The sequence below is a fragment of the Eumetopias jubatus genome, unplaced genomic scaffold, assembly GCF_037043125.1.
Source record: "Eumetopias jubatus isolate StellerSeaLion01/CBP00866 unplaced genomic scaffold, mEumJub1_p1.0 scaffold_11, whole genome shotgun sequence".
NCBI lineage: Eukaryota > Metazoa > Chordata > Mammalia > Carnivora > Otariidae > Eumetopias > Eumetopias jubatus.
Genome location: NW_028274817.1, coordinates 83482151 through 83491839, shown reverse-complemented (window position 1 = coordinate 83491839; position 9689 = coordinate 83482151). Strand labels below are relative to the sequence as shown.

Sequence of the window (9689 nt, the reverse complement as noted above, 5' to 3'; positions counted from 1 at the left end):
GAGTACTTAAAATGAAATTTGTAGCACTGAATCCATATATTAGGAAAAGGAGAGTGGTCTCAAATCTATAATCTAAGCTCACACCTCAAGAAGCTAGGAAGAGAAAAAAATAAACACAAAAAAAGTAGAAGGAAGGAAATAATTAAAAGCTGAAATCCGGGAAATCAAAAAGAGGACAATAAAAGAGAAAATCCTACGTTGTTGTCGCTGTTGGTGTTTGTGCGGCGTGGCTTTGTGGGACCGGGACCTTAAAGATAGCCACAATGGCTGAAAATGGTGATAATGAAAAAATGGCTGCTCTCGAGGCCAAAATCTGTCATCAAATTGAGTATTATTTTGGTGACTTCAATTTGCCACGAAACAAATTTTTAAAGGAACAGATCAAACTGGATGAAGGCTGGGTGCCTTTGGAGATAATGATAAAATTCAATAGGTTAAACCGTCTAACAACAGACTTTATTTTTTTTTACTTTTTTTTAAAGATTTTATTTATTGATTTGAGAGAGAGAGAATGAGAGATAGAGCGCACGAGAGGGAAGAGGGTCAGAGGGAGAAGCAGACTCCCTGCTGAGCAGGGAGCCCGATGTGGGACTCGATCCCGGTACTCCAGGATCATGACCTGAGCCGAAGGCAGTTGCTTAACCAACTGAGCCACCCAGGCACCCTAACAACAGACTTTAATGTAATAGTGGAAGCATTGAGCAAATCAAAGGCTGAATTCATGGAAATAAGTGAAGATAAAACTAAAATCAGATCTCCAAGCAAACCCCTCCCTGAAGTGACAGATGAATGTTAAGAATGATGTAAAAAACAGATGTTTATATTAAAGGCTTCCCAACTAATGCAACCCTTGATGACATAAAAGAATGGTTAGAAGATAAAGGTCAAGTACTAAATATTCAGATGAGAAGAACATTACACAAAGCATTTAAGGGATCAATATTTGCTGTGTTTGATAGTATTGAATCTGCTAAGAAATTTGTTGCCACCCCTGGCCAGAAGTATAAAGATACAGACCTGCTAATACTTTTCAAGGAAGATTACTTTGCAAAAAAAAAAAAAATGAAGAAAGAAAGCAAAATAAAGTGGAAGCTAAATTATGAGCTAAACAAGAGCAAGAAGAAAAACAAAAATTAGCAGAAAATGCTGAAATGAAATCTCTGGAAGAAAAGGTTGGCTGCTTGCTGAAATTTTCAGGAGACTTAGATGATCAGACCTGTAGAGAAGATTTGCACATCCTTTTCTCAAGTCGTGGTGAAATAAAATGGATAGACTTTTCAGAGGAGCAAAAGAGGGATAATTCTTTTTAAAGAAAAAGCTAAGGAAGCACTGGATAAAGCCAAAGATGCAAATAGTGGTAACCTACAATTAAGGAACAAAGAAGTGACCTGGGAAGTACTAGAAGGAGATGTGGAAAAGGAAGCACTGAAAAAAATCACAGAAGATCAACAAGAATCTCTAAACAAATGGAAATCAAAAGGTGGCAGATTTAAAGGAAAAGGAAAAGGAAATAAAGCTGCCCAGACTGGGTCTGCTAAAGGAAAAGTACAGTTTCAGGGCAAGAAAACTAAATTTGATAGTGATGAGGAACATGATCAAAATGGTGCATCTGGACCAGTAAAAAGAGCAAGAGAAGAACAAGACAAAGAAGAAGAACCTACACGAAAACAACAGAAAACAGAAAATGGTGCTGGAGACCAGTAGTTTAGTGAAAAAAGTTTTTTATTTATCTGAATTAGGTTTTAAGCTGCTTTTGTCTTTAGAGGCTTTTAAAAAGAAAACCGAATTAGATCCACTTCAATACCAACCTGTAAGAAAGGAAATTTTTTTGTTTAACTTGTCTTTTTTTGTTACCTAAATGAAGATTTTTTTTAAATGTATAGTTCTGTTTTGTGTTATTTCAAATGATTCAAATATCAAAAGACTCTTCCACTAAATTGCCTTTGTAATATGAAAATGTATTAGTACAAACTAATAAAATATGTACTATTTAAAAAGAAAAAAAAAGAGAAAATCCTTCATAATAAAAGCTGTTCTTTTAAAGCTCTATAAAATTAATAAACTTTAAGAGTGACAAAGTCAGAAAAGACACTTCACCAAGGAGGTTATATAGATGTCAAAATAAACACATCAAAATACATTTAACATAATCAAAGATTAGGGAAATACAAGTTACAGCTATGATGAGATACTACTACACAACTATTAATGTTGCTAAAAATATATAATTGGAAAATACCAAGTACTGACAAAACGCAAGGAAATTGAATCTCTCATACATTGCTGTTTGGAATGTCAAATTGTACAGCTGCTCTGGAAAAGTTTGGCAGGTTCTTTTTATGTTTAATATGTGCATACTGTGTGATCCTTCTATTACATTCCTGGGTATTTATCCTAGGTAAATGAAAACTTGTGCTGACACAAACACCTATTCACAGATGTTCATAGCAGTTTTATTTGTAATAGTCCCAAACTGGAAACAACCCAAATGCTTTTCAAAGGGTTGAATAGATAAACAAACTGTGGTGCATCCACACAACTGAATACTACTACACAACAGTAATTCTATTACTATTAATACATGCAATACTTGGATCAATCTCAAAAACATATGCTAAGTGCAAGAAACCAATCTCAAAAGATCACATACCATGTTATTCCATTTATATAACATTCTTATATGACGAAATTATAAAGATTGAAAAGATATTGGTATTTCCTACGGTTAGGGTTGCAAGGAGAGTTTGACCATAAAAGGGTAGCAACAGGCTGTTTCTTGTGGTGATAAAAGTTTTGTATCCTGATTGTGATGATGACTATACTAATCTATATGTAATAATATTTCATAGAGATATACACCATAAAAAGTACATATAGAAACTGGTGAAATCAGAATAAGGTCTGTAATTGAGTTGATAATATAATAATCTATTGTGGATTTTCTGGTTTTGATATTGTATGTTGGTTATATTATATTTTGGGGACTCTGGGTGAAGGGTGCAGGTAAATTCTCTGTACTAATTTTGCAACTTCTTATGTCTTAAATTATTTAAGAATGATTTATATATAAGAAGGGAGGCAAGATTACAAATACTGGGTAAAATAAAACTTTATGATGTGATTCATCAAAGAGCAGATGATGTTTTTGTTAAAAATACCAGCAACAATTTGGACCAATAAAGACCTACATAAATTATTCAGTGCTGTTAATTGTGGGTAATGAAGCTCTAATTATGTTTACTCTGTTGTATGTAAAATGATTTTTGGAATGTTTTATGCCACCTGATGGAGAGAGTGAGAAAAAAAATTCTGGCCTATCCTAACCAAATTTCTTTTTGAATTTCAAATGAAAAATTATTAGCATAAATTCAGAGTGCATCTGGCTTTTACATTCTGGTTACAGGCGATGACTATCAACAAAAAGCCCCATTAAGAAGCTTAGGAAATGACAGCAACGTCAGAAGCCTCTTCGAGGCTAGATGAATGCCTCACCCAGTGTGAGAGAGCTCAGTGTAATGGAAAGAGCATGAGGTATTGAGTCAGACAGGCTTAGGGTGGGAAGTAGCTCACAGCTTTATTCTCCTCCATAGACAAGACCTGTATGCAGATCTTGTGATTGTTGGGGTCCATCTGCTTGTATTTTAGGGACCATGGGAAAACTCTGTCATCTAGTTTTGTTGTAAATATTGTCAGTGGGTTTTTGTAGGGATTCAGAGATATAAAAAATCTAAGTAGCTACCACTACCATATACCCAGAATCAGCATCACCTAGATTTTAGTCTTATTAATTTAATGATATTTGCTTCATCTATTTTTATTACTTAAGTATTTTAAAGTAAATTATAGACATTCTTCTCCTTTGCCCTTAAGAATTTTGTATTCATGTCTTTAATAAAAGGAAATTATCCTCAAAAAAAAATCAACAACCACATGGAGAAAATTAACAACAAATACCCTAAAAACATTATCTCTCACCTAGCCCATACCCAGAATTGCTGGATTGTCCCCAAAATGGGTTTTACCAGTGTTTTTTTTTTTTCACACCAGTTTACATATTGAATGAGGGTCTTTTAAATCTCTCTTAATGGAGACTCTCATCCCCACAGGCTTCATTTCATTAGCACATTTTCATCACAGCAAAGCCAAAAATTTGCATTCCAGAAAAAAAATTGAAAATCTTTCTTATAGCTTTACTCCACCCCTTGGAGGATATGCTGCTATAATTTTATTTTAAAATTTTTATTATGGTAAATTTCAAACACATCAAAAGTAAAAAGAACTATATATAATAAAATTGGTAGCTCTATCACTAAGCTTCAACAATTATTGACTTTCTGCCATTCTTCTTCTATTTATCCACTGCACATCTTTTAATTTGCTATAATTTGAATATGACAGGTTGCCTCCTTCCAGACTAATCTAGGTAGATATAAGAATACTGATGATGATGATTTACTTACCTTTTTATTGTCTAAAAAACCTGCAGTTTTATCATCTTAAAAAAGGAATCTTGCTTGCTGCTGCTTTCCTATCACTTAAAATAATGCTTGTTTGCCACATAGTAGATATTCAGTAAATTTTTTAAATAAATACAAGAATAATGTACAGAGAGCTCATTAAGAGCAGGACCTGGCATACAGTGCCAGCCCTCAGCCTGATAGCAAAAAATAAAATAAAATAAATAAAAAGCTGTAAATAGATCATTATTTAAGTTCTTACTGTAACCACTACTGGGCTAAAGAAACTTGTAGCATTATTTCTCAAAACTCTCAACTTATTTAATATATTTAGATGAAGATATGAGCATCTTCATTTGAAGTGGAAAAAATTGGATAACAATGAGATGCCATTTTTAGTCGTTGGATTGTTTTGTGTAATCAGTGTGGAAATGGTATCTAGTGTTGATTACACTCTGGGGGGAAACTGAACAGCAATTTGGAAATTTTTTTTAGCATTTAAAATGTTATTCTACTTCTTCAGTAATCATTTTAGGACAAGAAATGAAAATACAGGGAGAGAGAAGAAGATGGTGGTAGAGTAGGACCCTAGACTCATCTCCCACTAACACAACTAGATAACTATCAAATCATTCTAAGTACCCCAGAAACTGACCTGAAGATGGACAGAACAAACTCTACAACTAAAGGGAGAGAAGAGGCCACATGGAAGAGAGAGAGCATGAGACATAAGTGGTTTTTCTAACACACCAAAGAAAGTAGAGACTTACACAAAATGTCAAGATGGAGGAATTTATGCCAAATGAAAGAACAAAATAATGCCACAGCCAGAGAGCTGAGCAAAACAGATATAAGTAACATGCTTGATGGACAATTTAATACAACAATCATAAGTATACTCACTGGGCTTCAGAAAAGAATACAAAACATTAGTGAGACCCTTACCACAGAAATAAAAGAGTTAAAAAACAATCAGAGATGAAGCATGTGATAAATGATATTAGAAACACACTCGATGCAGTGAACAGCAGAATGGAAAAAGCAGAGGAACAAATTAGTGACTAGAAGACAAAATAATGGGAAATAATGAAGCAGAACAAAAGAGAAAAAGAAGAATTATGCAACATGAGAATAGACTTAGGCAACTCAGTGATGCCATCAAACATAATAACATTCATGTTATAAGTCCCAGAAGAGAGAGAAAAGGGGGCAGAAAATTTATTTGAGGAAATAATAGCTGAAAACTTCCCTAATCTGGGGAAGGAAAGAGATCCAGATCCAGGAGGCACAGAAAACGCCCATCAAATTTTTTTAAAAAACAGGCCAAAACCAAGACACATTTTAATTAAATTTGCAAAATATAGCAATAAAGAAAAAAAATCTTAAAAGCAGCAAGACAAAAGAAGTCCTTAACTTACAAAGGAAGACCCATAAGGCTAGCTGCAGATTTCTCAACAGAAATGTGGCAAGCCAGCAGAGAGTGGCATGATATATTCAAAGTGCCAAATGGGAAACATCTGCAGCCAAGAATACCCTATCCAGCAAGGCTATTGTCCAGAATAGGAGAGATAAAGAGTTTCCCAAACAATAACTAAAAGAGCTTGTGACACTAAACCAGCCCTGCAAGAAATATTAAAGGGAACTCTTTGAGAAGAAAGGAGAGACCAAAAGTCACAAAGACAAGGAAGGATCAGAGAAAATCTCTGACAAACAAAGACAAAACAGGTAAGAAAATGGCATGCAATATATATCTATCAATAATTACTCTGAATGTAAATGGACTAAATGCTCTAATCAAATGAAATAGGGTGTCAGAATGGATAAAAAAACTAAGCCCCATCTATATGCTGCCTACAAGAGACATTTTAGACCTAATAACACCTGCAGATTGAAAGTTGGGGGGTGGATAAGCATTTATCACACAAATGGATGTCAAAAGAAAGCCAGAGTATCAACACTTACAGTAACAAACTAGACTTTAAAACAAAGACTATAACAAGAGGCAGAGAAGGGCACTATATAATCATAAAGGGGACAATCCAACAAGAAGATATAACAATTGTAAATGTTTATGCCCCCAACATGGGAGCACCCAAATATATAAAACAATTAATAACAAACATAAAGCAACTAATTGATAATAATACAATAATAGTAAGGGACTTTAACACCCCACTTACATCAAGAGACAGATCATCTAAACAGAAAATCCTTAAGGAAACAATGGCTTTGAATGTCACCCTGGGCCAGATGAACTTAACAGATATATTGAGAACACTCCATCCTAAAATAGCAGGATACACATTCTTTTCAAGTGCACATGGGACATTCTCCAGAATAGATCACATATTAGGTCACAAATCAGTCCTCAACAAATACAAAAAGCTGAAATCATATCATGTATCCTTTCTGACCACATCACTATGAAACTAGAAGTCAACCACAAGAAAAAATTTGGAAAGACCACAAATACATGGAGGTTAAGCATGGTACTAAAGAATGAATGTGTCAATCAGGAAATCAAAGAAGAAATCAAAAAGTGCATGGAAACACATGAAAATGAAAACAGAACAGTCCAAACTTTTAGGGTGCAGCAAAAGCAGTCCCAAGAGGGAAGTATATAGCAATACAAGCCTACCTCAAGAAGCAAGAACATTTTCAAATAAACAACCTAACCTTACACGTAAAGAAGCTAGAAAAAGAATAACAAAAGAAGTTTAAAGGCAGCAGAACATGGGGAATAATAAAGACTAGAGCAGAAGTAACTGATACAGAAACAAAAAATACCAGTAGAACAGATCAATAAAACCGGGAGCTGGTTCCTTAAAAACATCAATAAAATTAATAAATCTCTAGCAGACTTATCAAAAAGAAAAGAGGAAGGACACAGATAAATAAAATAACAAATAAGAGAAGAGAAATAACAACCAACACCACCAAAATACAATTATAAGAGAATATTATGAAAACCTATATGCCAACAAATTGGACACCTAGAAGAAATGGATTAATTCCTAGAAAATGTAAACTACTAAAACTGAAACAGGAAGAAATAGAAAAATTTGATTAGACTGATTACCAGCAAGGAGATTGAATCAGTAATCAAAAAACTCACAACAAACAAAATATACATAAGAGTTAATACCTATTCTTCTCAAACTATTTCAAAAAATAGATGAAAGAAAACTTCCAAATCATTCTATGAGGCCATTATTACCCTGATACCAAAACCAGATAAAGACACCACTAAAAAAAGAGAACTATAGACCAATATCCTGGATGAACACAAATGCAGAAATTCTCAATAAAATACCAGCAAACCAAATTCAACAATACATTTAAAAAATCATTCACCGTAGGGGTCCCTGGGTGGCTCAGTCAGTTTAAGCATTTGCCTTCAGCTCAGGTCATGATCCTGGGGTCCTGGGATTGAGCCCCACATTGGGCTCCCTGCTCAGTGGGAAGCCTGCTTCTCCCTCTTCCTCCATCCCTCCCCCCTGCTTGCACTCTCTCTCTCTCACTCTATCTCAAATAAATAAATCTTTTAAAAAACAATTCACTACAATCAAATGAGATTTATTCCTGGGCTGCAGGGGCAGTTCAATATTTGCAAATCAATCAATGTAATCATTACATTTATAAAAGAAAGGATAAGAACCATATGATCATTTCGATAGATGCAGGGAAAGCATTTGACAAAGTACAAGATCCATTCATGATAAAAACCCTCAACAAAGTAAGTTTAGAAGGAATGTAATAAAGACCATATATGAGAAACCCATAGCTAATATCATCCTCAATGGGGAAAATAAACCAAGACATAAACCAGGAATGGTCATCAAGGTATTGTTGGTAATAGTGAAACATGGGCAACAATAAGAGAATGGCTAAATCCAGATGTATCCAAGAATATTGTGGAATATTGGTGGAGATTTTTTCAAATCAGGCACAAAATTAAGCAAATTATTTTTTTAATTATGTTATGTTAGTCACGATACAGTACATCATTAGTTTTTGATGTAGTGTTCCATGATTCATTGTTTTCATATAACACCCAGTGCTCCATGCAACAGTGCCCTCCTTAATACCCATCACCAGGCTAACCCATCCTCTCACCCTCCTCCCCTCTGAAACCCTCAGTTTGTTTCCCGAAGTCCATAGTCTCTCATGGTTTGTCTCCCCCTCCAATTCCCCCCCTTCATTTTTCCCTTCCTTCTCCTAATGTCCTCCATGCTATTCCTATGTTCCACATATAAGTGAAACCATATGATAATTGTCTTTCTCTGCTTGACTTATTTCACTAAGAATAATCCCCTCCAGTTCCATCCATGTCAATGCAAAAGTTGGGTATTCATCCTTTCTGATGGCTGAGTAATATTCCATTGTATATATGGACCACATCTTTTTTATCTAAGCAGATTAATTTTAACAATGGGGCAGACCTTTATTTAATGCCATGGAATGATCTCCAAAAGAGAAAGTTTTATAAGGAAAAAAATCAAGGGGCACCTGGGTGGCTCATTCAGTTAAGCGTCTGACTCTTGATTTTGGCTCAGGTCATGATCTTGGTCATGGGATCAAGCCCTGCATCAACCTCCATGCTCTGCAGGGAGTCTGCTGGAGATGCTCTCTTTCTCTGTCTCTGTCTCTCTCTTTCTCTCCCTCTGCCCCTTCCCCTGCTCTCCCAAGTGCTTTCTCTCCTCTCTCTCAAATAAATTTAAAAAAAATCTTTAAAAAACGGAAAAAAAATCATGATAGACTACAAAGACATTATTTATTGTCCCATATGTGTGGAACATAAACTAACTGTTAATTCTGAGGGAAATACTTAGATTTGGGCAATGGTAACAAAGTGAAGGGACATTCTTAGATTGTATTGTTTGACTTTTCTATCAGAAAAATGTATATAGTGTTAATTCCCTGAATCAAAGACCAGAAGGATCACATCTGTGGTTAAAATTTTGGGTTTATTGTTCACTATAGTGAGGGAGAATAAGACTAGGGAACCATGGAACATTTCAGTAAAATGATAAAAATATATAATGGTTTGGGTTTGTTTTGAGTGATTTCAGAGAACACTCATGGAAGGAGCTTTTAGTCTGGATTGCATACTGCAAGGAAGCAGGTAGAATTCTATAATTGAGTATCTCAATACATTTTATTTTATTTTTTCAATGAATTTTATAAAGAAGGAATGGCTGAAACTAAAACAGTGATTAATAAAGAAGCAAT

General features: G+C 34.7%; 1 pseudogene; it reads left to right on the top strand.

Annotated features, from left to right (window-relative positions):
- The first annotated feature begins 263 nt into the window (after positions 1 to 263).
- LOC114200689 (lupus La protein homolog pseudogene) lies at positions 264 to 1810 on the top strand (annotated as a pseudogene).
- Positions 1811 to 9689: the final 7879 nt, after the last annotated feature.